At 37.2% G+C, this 17,423-nt stretch overlaps 4 non-coding genes across 4 annotated transcripts; all 4 read right to left on the reverse strand.

Annotated features, from left to right (window-relative positions):
* Window positions 1-13,028: 13,028 nt before the first annotated feature.
* Window positions 13,029-13,100, reverse strand: TRNAQ-CUG (transfer RNA glutamine (anticodon CUG)). Its single transcript has one exon. It is a non-coding gene; the product is annotated as a tRNA-Gln (tRNA).
* A 729-nt stretch (window positions 13,101-13,829) lies between these two features.
* On the reverse strand, window positions 13,830-13,911 carry TRNAS-AGA (transfer RNA serine (anticodon AGA)). The gene has a single exon. It is a non-coding gene; the product is annotated as a tRNA-Ser (tRNA).
* A 903-nt stretch (window positions 13,912-14,814) lies between these two features.
* TRNAQ-CUG (transfer RNA glutamine (anticodon CUG)) lies at window positions 14,815-14,886 on the reverse strand. The gene has a single exon. It is a non-coding gene; the product is annotated as a tRNA-Gln (tRNA).
* Window positions 14,887-15,614: 728 nt separating this feature from the next.
* TRNAS-AGA (transfer RNA serine (anticodon AGA)) lies at window positions 15,615-15,696 on the reverse strand. Its single transcript has one exon. It is a non-coding gene; the product is annotated as a tRNA-Ser (tRNA).
* Window positions 15,697-17,423: the final 1,727 nt, after the last annotated feature.

The raw sequence follows: 17,423 nt of genomic DNA on the forward strand, positions 1-17,423 counted from the left end.
TCAGTATAGATGGACTAATAGAACAAGACCCACACACAGCTAGAAGCCCAAATATTTTTTCAGAGGTAGATGCAGATAAAAATTATTTTTAATTTTCAACCTGATGGAGGTCAGTATAGATGGACTAATAGAGAAAGTACCACACACTGCTAGAAGGCCAAATATTTTTTCAGAGCTAGATGCAGATAAAAATTATTTTTAATTTGCAACCTGATGGAGGTCAGTATAGATGGACTAATAGAGAAAGTCCCACACACTACTAGAAGGCCAAATATTTTTTCAGAGCTAGATGCAGAAAAAAATTATTTTCAGTTTGCAACCTGATGGAGGTCAGTATAGATGGACTAATAGAACAAGTCTCACACACAGCTAGAAGCCCAAATATTTTTTCAGAGGTAGATGCAGATAAAAATTATTTTTAATTTGCAACCTGATGGAGCTCAGTATAGATGGTCTAATAGAGAAAGTCCCACACATTGCTAGAAGGCCAAATATATTTTCAGAGCTAGATGCAGATAAAAATTATTTTTAATTTGCAACCTGATGGAGGTCAGTATAGATGGACTAATAGAGAAAGTCCCACACACTACCAGAAGGCCAAATATTTTTTCAGAGCTAGATGCAGAAAAAAATTATATTCAGTTTGCAACCTGATGGAGGTCTGTATAGATGGATTAATAGAACAAGTCCCACACACAGCTAGAAGCTCAATATTTTTTCAGAGGTAGATGCAGAAAAAAAATATATTCAGTTTGCAACCTGATGGAGGTCTGTATAGATGGATTATTAGAACAAGTCCCACACACAGCTAGAAGCCCAATATTTTTTCAGAGGTAGATGCAGAAAAAAAATATATTCAGTTTGCAACCTGATGGAGGTCAGTATAGATGGACTAATAGAGAAAGTCCCACACACTGCTAGAAGGCCAAATATTTTTTCAGAGCTAGATGCAGATAAAAATTATTTTTAATTTGCAACCTGGTGGAGGTCAGTATAGATGGACTAATAGAGAAAGTCCCACACACTGCTAGAAGGCCAAATATTTTTTCAGAGCTAGATGCAGATAAAAATTAATTTTAATTTGCAACCTGATGGAGGTCAGTATAGATGGACTAATAGAGAAAGTCCCACACACTGCTAGTAGGCCAAATATTTTTTCAGAGCTAGATGCAGAAAAAAATTATATTCAGTTTGCAACCTGATGGAGGTCAGTATAGATGGACTAATAGAACAAGTCCCACACACAGCTAGAAGCCCAAATATTTTTTCAGAGGTAGATGCAGATAAAAATTATTTTTAATTTGCAACCTGATGGAGGTCAGTATAGATGGACTAATAGAGAAAGTCCCACACACTGCTAGAAGGCCAAATATTTTTTCAGAGCTAGATGCAGATAAAAATTATTTTTAATTTGCAACATGATGGAGGTCAGTATAGATGGACTAATAGAGAAAGTCCCACACACTGCTAGAAGGCCAAATATTTTTTCAGAGCCAGATGCAGAAAAAAATTATATTCAGTTTGCAACCTGATGGAGGTCAGTATAGATGGACTAATAGAACAAGTCCCACACACAGCTAGAAGCCCAAATATTTTTTCAGAGGTAGATGCAGATAAAAATTATTTTTAATTTTCAACCTGATGGAGGTCAGTATAAATGGACTAATAGAGAAAGTCCCACACACTGCTAGAAGGCCAAATATTTTTTCAGAGCTAGATGCAGATAAAAATTATTTTTAATTTGCAACCTGATGGAGGTCAGTATAGATGGACTAATAGAGAAAGTCCCACACACTACTAGAAGGCCAAATATTTTTTCAGAGCTAGATGCAGAAAAAAATTATTTTCAGTTTGCAACCTGATGGAGGTCAGTATAGATGGACTAATAGAACAAGTCCCACACACAGCTAGAAGCCCAAATATTTTTTCAGAGGTAGATGCAGATAAAAATTATTTTTAATTTGCAACCTGATGGAGGTCAGTATAGATGGACTAATAGAGAAAGTCCCACACACTGCTAGAAGGCCAAATATATTTTCAGAGCTAGATGCAGATAAAAATTATTTTTAATTTGCAACCTGATGGAGGTCAGTATAGATGGACTAATAGAGAAAGTCCCACACACTACCAGAAGGCCAAATATTTTTTCAGAGCTAGATGCAGAAAAAAATTATATTCAGTTTGCAACCTGATGGAGGTCAGTATAGATGGACTAATAGAACAAGTCCCACACACAGCTAGAAGCCCAAATATTTTTTCAGAGGTAGATGCAGATAAAAATTATTTTTAATTTGCAACCTGATGGAGGTCAGTATAGATGGACTAATAGAGAAAGTCCCACACACTGCTAGAAGGCCAAATATTTTTTCAGAGCTAGATGCAGAAAAAAATTATTTTTAATTTGCAACCTGATGGAGGTCAGTATAGATGGACTAATAGAGAAAGTCCCACACACTGCTAGAAGGCCAACTATTTTTTCAGAGCTAGATGCAGAAAAAAATTATATTCAGTTTGCAACCTGATGGAGGTCTGTATAGATGGATTAATAGAACAAGTCCCACACACAGCTAGAAGCCCAAATATTTTTTCAGAGGTAGATGCAGAAAAAAAATTATTTTAATTTGCAACCTGATGGAGGTCAGTATAGATGGACTAATAGAGAAAGTCCCACACACTGCTAGAAGGCCAAATATTTTTTCAGAGCTAGATGCAGAAAAAAATTATATTCAGTTTGCAACCTGATGGAGGTCAGTATAGATGGACTAATAGAACAAGTCCCACACACAGCTAGAAGCCCAAATATTTTTTCAGAGGTAGATGCAGATAAAAATTATTTTTAATTTGCAACCTGATGGAGGTCAGTATAGATGGACTAATAGAGAAAGTCCCACACACTGCTAGAAGGCCAAATATTTTTTCAGAGCTAGATGCAGATAAAAATTATTTTTAATTTGCAACCTGATGGAGGTCAGTATAGATGGACTAATAGAGAAAGTCCCACACACTGCTAGAAGGCCAAATATTTTTTCAGAGCTAGATGCAGATAAAAATTATTTTTAATTTGCAACCTGATGGAGGTCAGTATAGATGGACTAATAGAGAAAGTCCAACACACTGCTAGAAGGCCAAATATTTTTTCAGAGCTAGATGCAGAAAAAAATTATATTCAGTTTGCAACCTGATGGAGGTCAGTATAGATGGACTAATACAACAAGTCCCACACACAGCTAGAAGCCCAAATATTTTTTCAGAGGTAGATGCAGATAAAAATTATTTTTAATTTGCAACCTGATGGAGGTCAGTATAGATGGACTAATAGAGAAAGTCCCACACACTGCTAGAAGGCCAAATATTTTTTCAGAGCTAGATGCAGATAAAAATTATTTTTAATTTGCAACCTTGTGGAGGTCAGTATAGATGGACTAATAGAGAAAGTCCCACACACTGCTGGAAGGCCAAATATTTTTTCAGAGCTAGATGCAGACAAAAATTATTTTTAATTTGCAACCTGATGGAGGTCTGTATAGATGGACTAATAGAGAAAGTCCCACACACAGCTAGAAGCCCAAATATTTTTTCAGAGGTAGATGCAGATAAAAATTATTTTTAATTTGCAGCCTGATGGAGGTCAGTATAGATGGACTAATAGAGAAAGTCCCACACACTGCTAGAAGGCCAAATATTTTTTCAGAGCTAGATGCAGATAAAAATTATTTTTAATTTGCAACCTGATGGAGGTCAGTATAGATGGACTAATAGAGAAAGTCCCACACACTGCTAGAAGGCCAAATATTTTTTCAGAGCTAGATGCAGAAAAAAATTATATTCAGTTTGCAACCTGATGGAGGTCAGTATAGATGGACTAATAGAACAAGTCCCACACACAGCTAGAAGCCCAAATATTTTTTCAGAGGTAGATGCAGATAAAAATTATTTTTAATTTTCAACCTGATGGAGGTCAGTATAGATGGACTAATAGAGAAAGTCCCACACACTGCTAGAAGGCCAAATATTTTTTGAGAGCTAGATGCAGATAAAAATTATTTTTAATTTGCAACCTGATGGAGGTCAGTATAGATGGACTAATAGAGAAAGTCCCACACACTACTAGAAGGCCAAATATTTTTTCAGAGCTAGATGCAGAAAAAAATTATTTTCAGTTTGCAACCTGATGGAGGTCAGTATAGATGGACTAATAGAACAAGTCTCACACACAGCTAGAAGCCCAAATATTTTTTCAGAGGTAGATGCAGATAAAAATTATTTTTAATTTGCAACCTGATATAGGTCAGTATAGATGGACTAATAGAGAAAGTCCCACACACTGCTAGAAGGCCAAATATATTTTCAGAACTAGATGCAGATAAAAATTATTTTTAATTTGCAACGTGATGGAGGTCAGTATAGATGGACTAATAGAGAAAGTCCCACACACTACCAGAAGGCCAAATATTTTTCAGAGCTAGATGCAGAAAAAAAATATATTCAGTTTGCAACCTGATGGAGGTCTGTATAGATGGATTATTAGAACAAGTCCCACACACAGCTAGAAGCCCAATATTTTTTCAGAGGTAGATGCAGAAAAAAAAAATATTCAGTTTGCAACCTGATGGAGGTCAGTATAGATGGACTAATAGAGAAAGTCCCACACACTGCTAGAAGGCCAAATATTTTTTCAGAGCTAGATGCAGATAAAAAATATTTTTAATTTGCCACCTGGTGGAGGTCAGTATAGATGGACTAATAGAGAAAGTCCACACACTCTAGAAGGCCAAATATTTTTTCAGAGCTAGATGCAGATAAAAATTATTTTTAATTTACAACCTGATGGAGGTCAGTATAGATGGACTAATAGAGAAAGTCCCAAACACTGCTAGAAGGCCAAATATTTTTTCAGAGCTAGATGCAGAAAAAAATTATATTCAGTTTGCAACCTGATGGAGGTCAGTATAGATGGACTAATAGAGAAAGTCCCACACACTGCTAGAATGCCAAATATTTTTTCAGAGCTAGATGCAGATAAAAATTATTTTTAATTTGCAGCCTGATGGAGGTCAGTATAGATGGACTAATAGAGAAAGTCCCACACAATGCTAGAAGGCCAAATATTTTTTCAGAGCTAGATGCAGATAAAAATTATTTTTAATTTGCAACCTGATGGAGGTCAGTATAGAAGGACTAATAGAGAAAGTCCCACACACTGCTAGAAGGCCAAATATTTTTTCAGAGCTAGATGCAGAAAAAAATTATATTCAGTTTGCAACCTGATGGAGGTCAGTATAGATGGACTAATAGAACAAGTCCCACACACAGCTAGAAGCCCAAATATTTTTTCAGAGGTAGATGCAGATAAAAATTATTTTTAATTTTCAACCTGATGGAGGTCAGTATAGATGGACTAATAGAGAAAGTCCCACACACTGCTAGAAGGCCAAATATTTTTTCAGAGCTAGATGCAGATAAAAATTATTTTTAATTTGCAACCTGATGGAGGTCAGTATAGATGGACTAATAGAGAAAGTCCCACACACTACTAGAAGGCCAAATATTTTTTCAGAGCTAGATGCAGAAAAAAATTATTTTCAGTTTGCAACCTGATGGAGGTCAGTATAGATGGACTAATAGAACAAGTCTCACACACAGCTAGAAGCCCAAATATTTTTTCAGAGGTAGATGCAGATAAAAATTATTTTTAATTTGCAACCTGATGGAGGTCAGTATAGATGGACTAATAGAGAAAGTCCCACACACTGCTAGAAGGCCAAATATATTTTCAGAACTAGATGCAGATAAAAATTATTTTTAATTTGCAACCTGATGGAGGTCAGTATAGATGGACTAATAGAGAAAGTCCCACACACTACCAGAAGGCCAAATATTTTTTCAGAGCTAGATGCAGAAAAAAAATATATTCAGTTTGCAACCTGATGGAGGTCTGTATAGATGGATTATTAGAACAAGTCCCACACACAGCTAGAAGCCCAATATTTTTTCAGAGGTAGATGCAGAAAAAAAAAATATTCAGTTTGCAACCTGATGGAGGTCAGTATAGATGGACTAATAGAGAAAGTCCCACACACTGCTAGAAGGCCAAATATTTTTTCAGAGCTAGATGCAGATAAAAATTATTTTTAATTTGCCACCTGGTGGAGGTCAGTATAGATGGACTAATAGAGAAAGTCCACACACTCTAGAAGGCCAAATATTTTTTCAGAGCTAGATGCAGATAAAAATTATTTTTAATTTGCAACCTGATGGAGGTCAGTATAGATGGACTAATAGAGAAAGTCCCAAACACTGCTAGAAGGCCAAATATTTTTTCAGAGCTAGATGCAGAAAAAAATTATATTCAGTTTGCAACCTGATGGAGGTCAGTATAGATGGACTAATAGAACAAGTCCCACACACAGCTAGAAGATCAAATATTTTTTGAGAGGTAGATGCAGATAAAAATTATTTTTAATTTGCAACCTGATGGAGGTCAGTATAGATGGACTAATATAGAAAGTCCCACACACTGCTAGAAGGCCAAATATTTTTTCAGAGCTAGATGCAGATAAAAATTATTTTTAATTTGCAACCTGATGGAGGTCAGTATAGATGAACTAATAGAGAAAGTCCCACACACTGCTAGAAGGCCAAATATTTTTTCAGAGCCAGATGCAGAAAAAAATTATATTCAGTTTGCAACCTGATGGAGGTCAGTATAGATGGACTAATAGAAAAAGTCCCACACACAGCTAGAAGCCCAAATATTTTTTCAGAGGTAGATGCAGATAAAAATTATTTTTAATTTTCAACCTGATGGAGGTCAGTATAGATGGACTAATAGAGAAAGTCCCACACACTGCTAGAAGGCCAAATATTTTTTCAGAGCTAGATGCAGATAAAAATTATTTTTAATTTGCAACCTGATGGAGGTCAGTATAGATGGACTAATGGAGAAAGTCCCACACACTACTAGAAGGCCAAATATTTTTTCAGAGCTAGATGCAGAAAAAAATTATTTTCAGTTTGCAACCTGATGGAGGTCAGTATAGATGGACTAATAGAACCAGTCCCACACACAGCTAGAAGCCCAAATATTTTTTCAGAGGTAGATGCAGATAAAAATTATTTTTAATTTGCAACCTGATGGAGGTCAGTATAGATGGACTAATAGAGAAAGTCCCACACACTGCTAGAAGGCCAAATATATTTTCAGAGCTAGATGCAGATAAAAATTATTTTTAATTTCCAACCTGATGGAGGTCAGTATAGATGGACTAATAGAGAAAGTCCCACACACTACCAGAAGGCCAACAATTTTTTCAGAGCTAGATGCAGAAAAAAATGATATTCAGTTTGCAACCTGATGAAGGTCTGTATAGATGGATTAATAGAACAAGTCCCACACACAGCTAGAAGCCCAAATATTTTTTCAGAGGTAGATGCAGAAAAAAAATTATTTTTAATTTGCAACCTGATGGAGGTCAGTATAGATGGACTAATAGAGAAAGTCCCACACACTGCTAGAAGGCCAAATGTTTTTTCAGAGCTAGATGCAGAAAAAAATTATATTCAGTTTGCAACCTGATGGAGGTCAGTATAGATGGACTAATAGAACAAGTCCCACACACAGCTAGAAGCCCAAATATTTTTTCAGAGGTAGATGCAGATAAAAATTATTTTTAATTTGCAACCTGATGGAGGTCAGTATAGATGGACTAATAGAGAAAAAGTCCCACACACTGCTAGAAGGCCAAATATTTTTTCAGAACTAGATGCAGATAAAAATTATTTTTAATTTGCAACCTGATGGAGGTCAGTATAGATGGACTAATAGAGAAAGTCCCACACACTGCTAGAAGGCCAAATATTTTTTCAGAGCTAGATGCAGATAAAAATTATTTTTAATTTGCAACCTGATGGAGGTCAGTATAGATGGACTAATAGAGAAAGTCCCACACACTGCTAGAAGGCTAAATATTTTTTCAGAGCTAGATGCAGAAAAAAATTATATTCAGTTTGCAACCTGATGGAGGTCAGTATAGATGGACTAATAGAACAAGTCCCACACACAGCTAGAAGCCCAAATATTTTTTCAGAGGTAGATGCAGATAAAAATTATTTTTAATTTGCAACCTGATGGAGGTCAGTATAGATGGACTAATAGAGAAAGTCCCACACACTGCTAGAAGGCCAAATATTTTTTCAGAGCTAGATGCAGAAAAAAATTATTTTTAATTTGCAACCTGGTGGAGGTCAGTATAGATGGACTAATAGAGAAAGTCCCACACACTGCTAGAAGGCCAAATATTTTTTCAGAGCTAGATGCAGATAAAAATTATATTTAATTTGCAACCTGATGGAGGTCTGTATAGATGGACTAATAGAGAAAGTCCCACACACTGCTAGAAGGCCAAATATTTTTTCAGAGCTAGATGCAGAAAAAAATTATATTTAGTTTGCAACCTGATGGAGGTCAGCATAGATGGACTAATAGAACAAGTCCCACACACAGCTAGAAGCTCAGATATTTTTTCAGAGGTAGATGCAGATAAAAATTATTTTTAATTTGCAACCTGATGGAGGTCAGTATAGATGGACTAATAGAGAAAGTCCCACACACTGCTAGAAGGCCAAATATTTTTTCAGAGCTAGATGCAGATAAAAATTATTTTTAATTTGCAACCTGATGGAGGTCAGTATAGATGGACTAATAGAGAAAGTCCCACACACTACCAGAAGGCCAAATATTTTTTCAGAGCTAGATGCAGAAAAAAATTATATTCAGTTTGCAACCTGATGGAGGTCAGTATAGATGGACTAATAGAACAAGTCCCACACACAGCTAGAAGCCCAAATATTTTTTCAGAGGTAGATGCAGATAAAAATTATTTTTAATTTGCAACCTGATGGAGGTCAGTATAGATGGACTAATAGAGAAAGTCCCACACACTGCTAGAAGGCCAACTATTTTTTCAGAGCTAGATGCAGAAAAAAATTATATTCAGTTTGCAACCTGATGGAGGTCTGTATAGATGGATTAATAGAACAAGTCCCACACACAGCTAGAAGCCCAATATTTTTTCAGAGGTAGATGCAGAAAAAAAATATATTCAGTTTGCAACCTGATGGAGGTCTGTATAGATGGATTATTAGAACAAGTCCCACACACAGCTAGAAGCCCAATATTTTTTCAGAGGTAGATGCAGAAAAAAAATATATTCAGTTTGCAACCTGATGGAGGTCAGTATAGATGGACTAATAGAGAAAGTCCCACACACTGCTAGAAGGCCAAATATTTTTTCAGAGCTAGATGCAGAAAAAAATTATATTCAGTTTGCAACCTGATGGAGGTCAGTATAGATGGACTAATAGAGAAAGTCCCACACACTGCTAGAAGGCCAAATATTTTTTCAGAGTTAGATGCAGATAAAAATTAATTTTAATTTGCAACCTGATGGAGGTCAGTATAGATGGACTAATAGAGAAAGTCCCACACACTGCTAGAAGGCCAAATATTTTTTCAGAGCTAGATGCAGAAAAAAAATATATTCAGTTTGCAACCTAATGGAGGTCAGTATAGATGGACTAATAGAACAAGTCCCACACACAGCTAGAAGCCCAAATATTTTTTCTGAGGTAGATGCAGAAAAAAATTATTTTTAATTTGCAATCTGATGGAGGTCAGTATAGATGGACTAATAGAGAAAGTCCCACACACTGCTAGAAGGCCAAATATTTTTTCAGAGCTAGATGCAGATAAAAATGATTTTTAATTTGCAACCTGATGGAGGTCAGTATAGATGGACTAATAGAGAAAGTCCCACACACTACTAGAAGGCCAAATATTTTTTCAGAGCTAGATGCAGAAAAAAATTATTTTCAGTTTGCAACCTGATGGAGGTCAGTACAGATCGACTATTAGAACAAGTCCCACACACAGCTAGAAGCCCAAATATTTTTTCAGAGGTAGATGCAGATAAAAATTATTTTTAATTTGCAACCTGATGGAGGTCAGTATAGATGGACTAATAGAGAAAGTCCCACACACTACTAGAAGGCCAACTATTTTTTCAGAGCTAGATGCAGAAAAAAATTATATTCAGTGTGCAACCTGATGGAGGTCTGTATAGATGGATTAATAGAACAAGTCCCACACACAGCTAGAAGCCCAATATTTTTTCAGAGGTAGATGCAGAAAAAAAATATATTCAGTTTGCAACCTGATGGAGGTCTGTATAGATGGATTATTAGAACAAGTCCCACACACAGCTAGAAGCCCAATATTTTTTCAGAGGTAGATGCAGAAAAAAATTATATTCAGTTTGCAACCTGATGGAGGTCAGTATAGATGGACTAATAGAACAATTCCCACACACAGCTAGAAGACCAAATATTTTTTCAGAGGTAGATGCAGATAAAAATTATTTTTAATTTGCAACCTGATGGAGGTCAGTATAGATGGACTAATAGAGAAAGTCCCACACACTGCTAGAAGGCCAAATATTTTTTCAGATCTAGATGCAGATAAAAATTATTTTTAATTTGCAACCTGATGGAGGTCAGTATAGATGGAATAATAGAGAAAGTCCCACACACTGCTAGAAGGCCAAATATTTTTTCAGAGGTAGATGCAGAAAAAAATTATATTCAGTTTGCAACCTGATGGAGATCAGTATAGATGGACTAGTAGAACAAGTCCCACACACTGCTAGAAGCCCAAATATTTTTTCAGAGCTAGATGCAGAAAAAAATTATATTCAATTTGCAACCTGATGGAGGTCAGTATAGATGGACTAATAGAATGATGCTATGCCCAAAAGATTTTACTTCACTAGGTGCAGTAAAAAAATTGGTATTCTATACACAGGTGGTATATCTTGCAACACAGATAGGCTACTCCACTGACTAACACACTCTGCAATAGGCCAAAAAGGATTAGCTTTGCTAGATTCAGCCAAATGCTGTGAAAAAAACTTGCACAGCACTGGCACAGACCTGCCTGGCAAAAACTGATAGGAACTGATGTAACCTAGTCCTGAAAACGACTGCAATTACAATTAGTCTTTACTCCCACAATCTATCTATTTAAGAGCACAGACCTGCCTGATAAAAGTCATAGGAAATGCTGTAACCTAGCCCTTAAAAGGACTGCAATCACAACTATTCCCTACTCTCAAGCTATCTGTAGATTTGTGCGAAAATTGGCTTGAAATTAACAAGGTATAGCGCACACAGCAACAGCGGTGCCGTCTAACACGCAGCTGCAGCAGTGAGAAAATGGTGGCGACGGGGAAAATGGCTTGGTCTTATAGGGCAAGAACATGTGACATACACTGCCAATGACACATGCCCTTGCTTGTGTGAAAAACAGCAGTTCGCTCCGTGTGTGTGCTGCTGATAGGCTGACAGACTGCACCTCCCCACTGCAAATGCGGGAAAGAGAAAAAAAAATGGAGATCTTCATTATTCCTGCAGAGATCCATCCCCTACCCCTCCCCCCACCCCGCTGTACACTCAAACTGCGTATTAACATTAATTTTCATCATTACTGAGAAAAAATCCAGTTATGATTTTGGTGCACGAACAGTTATCGAACATATCCTCGAACAGCCAAATTTTTTCTCAAATCGTTCGTGTTCGCCGAACGGCTCGAACACCGCCCAAAACAGCTCGAATTTGAGATTGGCGAACAGTTCGAGTAGAACAACGCTCATCTCTAGTGCTAAAAGGTTCCATCGGAAAGATAATTCAAGTAGAGTTGGTGCAAATCAAAGTTCATATCCCAGTCCATCAGCCACGGCAGTGGTCTGTGTTCGCTGGAAAAAAGGAGGATTTGCACCACATACCTGATGGCACCCTCTGAGCTTTGTTTGATTGGTGGTGTGATGCACAAGTGAAATCTCACCCGGCTGACTAATCAAAAGAAGATCTACAGATGCTGTTAAGCTGGTTCTACAAATACAATCCAAAGATTACAGACCATTTCTGTTGGGGATAGACTTGGGAATGTGGATATTGATCTACTCAGACGATTCGTCAAAATGTTACATGAAGTTAAACATAGTTGGCAGGATTTGAACCAACCCAGGGAGACTGGATTTCTAGTCCATCACCTTAACCACTCGGCCACAACTACTCAGACACTGTTTCATTCTTATGAGTTTCATACCTTTTCTTATAGCAACATGATCAATATCAGTGATTATCCTTCTGGAAGACATTTCAGAAAATGGAAGATTTCAGTTGGAAACAAAATTCCAGGCCTCACTGAAATGTAAAAATCTGATTTAAAGGTATCATCAATTGGAACCTTTTACAGTTCAAGGTTTATTAAAATTCATAAGGCGGATTTAGAGTGACTTTGTTCCAAACACCTCCTGAAAAAGGCTTTGAAAATGCTCAATAGTTTGAACAGATTCATTTCCATGCAAAAAGACTTGCTGTTCATATGATCAGGTATTGAGCGTCTTAACCTCATTAAGTTTCCCAAAACGCCAAGCGATTAACAGAAGTGAGCATATAATTTTTCAGGTATATTTTGCTTGCTTTATACTTGCTATACAAGTCAATGAGTAGATTAGAAAGACCCCTGGAAGGTTCCTGAGTGACGTTCACAGCATTTTGCGAGCAAAAAAGAAACTTAAACAAACTTATTTGATGCCCAAAACAATACTTAGAAAAACATCACCAAACTATGTTTACAAAAATGCTGGAAAACACTAAAAAGGGTGATTCAGGAAAAGAATCGCTGTTGTTTCTTGAGGCCGTTTCAGCTTGAAATCCTGGTCAGTTTCAACCACCTGGAAAAGGTGTCATGCGAACATTGACACAAGTCATAGAGTACGATTGCTTGGTGTGACATAGATGATATGAGTTTTGCTTCATGAAGTCAAGTTAAACTTTTCAGCTAAACTTTCTTGAAAGATAGATCTTTTTGCCATGTGGATTTTAACTTTCGATTTTTATGTTAAACCATGTGCATTGGCAAATTGAGTGTGAGCAGAAAAGATAAAACCGCAATGCACAAAGAATTTCTCAGGTTCCACTGAGATTTGAACTCAGATCGCTGGATTCAGAGTCCAGAGTGCTAACCATTACACCATGGAACCACGTGACCGACGAAGCTGGCTGGATTTTCTTTTGAAAACAGTAAAAGAGCATGTGTAAATAGTGGAAATGTGAGAAATTAACTCTTAATCCAGTGATCTGAGTTCTAATCTCAGTGGAACCTGGGAAATTCATGCACTATGATGAAAACTGGTTCTAAAGCTGTTCCGCAAATGTATATCTAACACACATTGGTAAATTAATATCTCCTCCCTTTTTATTCCACAAGTGTGCTTAAAGTTCCATGATATCACAATAAGGACAGTTTTAAAATGTTGATGAAATCTGGCTAATAATTAGCGTGCTGGATCTATCAGCTGGAAAAAGGGTGAGAAAAAAAGAAATTGCAAAACTTCTGCTCATCCAGAAGTCACTAAAGATTTTTCATGGTGTGCTAAAAGGTTCCATCGGAAAGATAATTCAAGTAGAGTTGGTGCAAATCAAAGTTCATATCCCAGTCCATCAGCCACGGCAGTGGTCTGTGTTCGCTGGAAAAAAGGAGGATTTGCACCACATACCTGATGGCACCCTCTGAGCTTTGTTTGATTGGTGGTGTGATGCACAAGTGACATCTCACCCGGCTGACTAATCAAAAGAAGATCTACAGATGCTGTTAAGCTGGTTCTGCAAATACAATCCATAGATTACAGACCATTTCTGTGGGGGATAGACTTGGGAATGTGGAAATTGATCTACTCAGATAATTTGTCAAAATGTTACATGAAGTTAAACATAGTTGGCAGGATTTGAACCTACGCGGGAAGACCCCAATGGATTTCTAGTCCATCGCCTTAACCACTCGGCCACAACTACTCAGACATTGTTTCATTCTTATGAGTTTCACACCTTTTCTTATAGCACCATGATCACTATCAGTGATTATCCTTCTGGAAGACATTTCAGAAAATGGAAGATTTCAATTGGAAACAAAATTCCAGGCCTCACTGAAATGTAAAAATCTGATTTAATGGTATCATCAATTGGATCCTTTTACAGTTCAAGGTTTATTAAAATTCATAAGGCGGATTTAAAGTGACTTTGTTCCAAACACTTCCTGAAAAAGGCTTTGAAAATGCTCAATAGTTTGAACAGATTCATTTCCATGCAAAAAGCCTTGCTGTTCATATGATCAGGTATTGAGCGTTTTTTAACCTCATTAAGTTTCCCAAAACGCCAAGCGGTTAACAGAAGTGAGCATATAATTTTTCAGGTATATTTTGCTTGCTTTATACTTGCTATGCAAGTCAATGAGTAGGTTAGAAAGACCCCTGGAAGGTTCCTGAGTGACGTTCACAGCATTTTGCGAGCAAAAAAGAAACTTAAACAAACTCATTTGATGCCCAAAACAATACTTAGAAAAACATCACCAAACTATGTTTACAAAAATGCTGGAAAACACTAAAAAGGGTGATTCAGGAATAGAATTGCTGTCGTTTCTTGAGGCCGTTTCGGCTTGAAATCCTGGTCAGTTTCAACCACCTGAAAAAAGTGTCATGCAAACATTGGCACAAATCATAGAGTACGATTGCTTGGTGTGACATAGATGATATGAGTTTTGCTTCATGAAGTCAAGTTTAACTTTTGATTTAAACTTTCTTGATAGATAGATCTTTTTGCCATGTGGATTTTAACTTTCTCTTTTTATGTTAAACCATGTGCATTGGCAAATTGAGTGTGAGCAGAAAAGATAATACCGCTATGCAGAAAAAATTTCTCAGGTTCCACTGAGATTTGAACTCAGATCGCTGGATTCAGAGTCCAGAGTGCTAACCATTACACTATGGAACCACATGACCAATGAAACTGGCTGGATTTTCTTTTGAAAACAGTAAAAGAGCATGTGTAAATAGTGGAAATGTGAGAAATTCACTCTTAATCCAGTGATCTGAGTTCTAATCTCAGTGGAACCTGGGAATTCATGCATTATGATGAAAACTGGTTCTAAAGCTGTTCCGCAAATGTATATCTAACACACATTGGTAAATTAATATCTCCTCCTTTTTTATTCCACAAGAGTGCTTAAAGTTCCATGATATCACAACAAGGACAGTTTTAAAATGTTGATGAAATCTGGCTAATAATTAGCGTGCTGGATCTATCAGCTGGAAAAAGGGTGAGAAAAAAAGAAATTGCAAAACTTCTGCTCATCCAGAAGTCACTAAAGATTTTTCATGGTGTGCTAAAAGGTTCCATCGGAAAGATAATTCAAGTAGAGTTGGTGCAAATCAAAGTTCATATCCCAGTCCATCAGCCACGGCAGTGGTCTGTGTTCGCTGGAAAAAAGGAGGATTTGCACCACATACCTGATGGCACCTTCTGAGCTTTGTTTGATTGGTGGTGTGATGCACAAGTGACATCTCACCCGGCTGACTAATCAAAAGAAGATCTACAGATGCTGTTAAGCTGGTTCTGCAAATACAATCCATAGATTACAGACCATTTCTGTGGGGGATAGACTTGGGAATGTGGAAATTGATCTACTCAGATAATTTGTCAAAATGTTACATGAAGTTAAACATAGTTGGAAGGATTTGAACCTACGCGGGAAGACCCCACTGGATTTCTAGTCCATCGCCTTAACCACTCGGCCACAACTACTCAGACATTGTTTCATTCTTATGAGTTTTACACCTTTTCTTATAGCACCATGATCACTATCAGTGATTATCCTTCTGGAAGACATTTCAGAAAATGGAAGATTTCAATTGGAAACAAAATTCCAGGCCTCACTGAAATGTAAAAATCTGATTTAATGGTATCATCAATTGGAACCTTTTACAGTTCAAGGTTTATTAAAATTCATAAGGCGGATTTAAAGTGACTTTGTTCCAAACACTTCCTGAAAAAGGCTTTGAAAATGCTCAATAGTTTGAAAAGATTCATTTCCATGCAAAAAGCCTTGCTGTTCATATGATCAGGTATTGAGTAGTGTTGAGCGATACCTTCCGATATCAGGAAATATCGTATCGGATTGGATCGGGCCGATACCCAAAAAGTATCGGATATCGCCGATTCCGATACCGGAAACCAATGCAAGTCAATGGGACACAAATATCGGAATGAAAATAAACCCTTTCTTTCCTTGTAGGTTAATTCTACATGAAGTAAAACAACTAAGAATAATGTAGAATGACATGAAAAGCCGGCAATTCATCAGCGGCATTCACCGGTACCCGACAATTTACAACAGAAAGAATAGAGCTTCACACATAGATTAGATAGATAGAAACATGTCAGTCACATATATATGAAGTACAGTGACAGTGTTGCTTACTGTACTTGTCATTTAGTGTAAAGGATTTATTAAAAAAAATATTAGTGTTTTCGTGCACCGTCTCTTTAAAAAAGCCGGCCGGCAATTCAGCATCTGTACCCGACAATTTATAACAGACAGAATAGAGCTTCACACATAGATTAGATAGATAGAAACATGTCAGTCACATATATAAGAAGTACAGTGACAGTGTTGCTTACAGAACTTGTCATTTAGTGTAAAGGATTTATTTAAAAAAATAATAGTGTTTTCATGCACCGTCTCTTTAAGAAAGCCGGCCGGCAATTCAGCATCTGTACCCGACAATTTAGAATAGAAGGAATAGAGAATCACACATAGATTAGATAGATAGAAACATGTCAGTCACATATATATGAAGTACAGTGACAGTGTTGATTACTGTACTTGTCATTTAGTGTTAAAATAAAGGATTTATTTAAAAAAAAATTGGCGTGGGGTTCCCCTTAATTTTAGGCTCTAGCGGAGGTTAAGCAGACAGCTGGGGCAAATGTTTGAAGCCTGGGAAGGGGGTAATACCCACGGAGCTTCCCAGGCTACTAATATCAGCCCCCAGCTGAATACCTAGCCTTTACTAGCTATTAAAATGGGGGACCCCCCCAAAAAAATGACGTGGGGTCCCCCCTAATTTAATAGCTAGCACAGGCTAGGCAGACAGCTGGGGGCTGATATTAATAGCCCAGGAAGGGTGCCATGAATATTGGCCCCCTCCCAGGCTAGAAACACCAGCCGTCAGCCGCCCCAGAAATGGCGCATCCATAGGATGCGCCAATTCTGGCACTTAGCCTCGCTCTTCCACGCTGCCCTGGTGCGGTGGCAGGGGGTAATAGGGTTGGGGTTGATGTCAGCTTATAATGCCAGCTGACATCAAGCCCAGGTTAGTAATGGAGAGGCGTCTATAAGACACCCCCATTACTAACCCCATAGTCAAAGTTAAAAGAAAACACAAACACCCAGAGTAAAGTCCTTTAATTGAAATAAAGACACAATTCTTTATTGTTCTAAATTAAACCATACTTACCATCACGCCCAT

Source organism: Phyllobates terribilis, unplaced genomic scaffold, assembly GCF_046119375.1.
Source record: "Phyllobates terribilis strain yellow unplaced genomic scaffold, ASM4611937v1 Scaffold_13__5_contigs__length_258822181, whole genome shotgun sequence".
NCBI classification, from domain to species: domain Eukaryota; kingdom Metazoa; phylum Chordata; class Amphibia; order Anura; family Dendrobatidae; genus Phyllobates; species Phyllobates terribilis.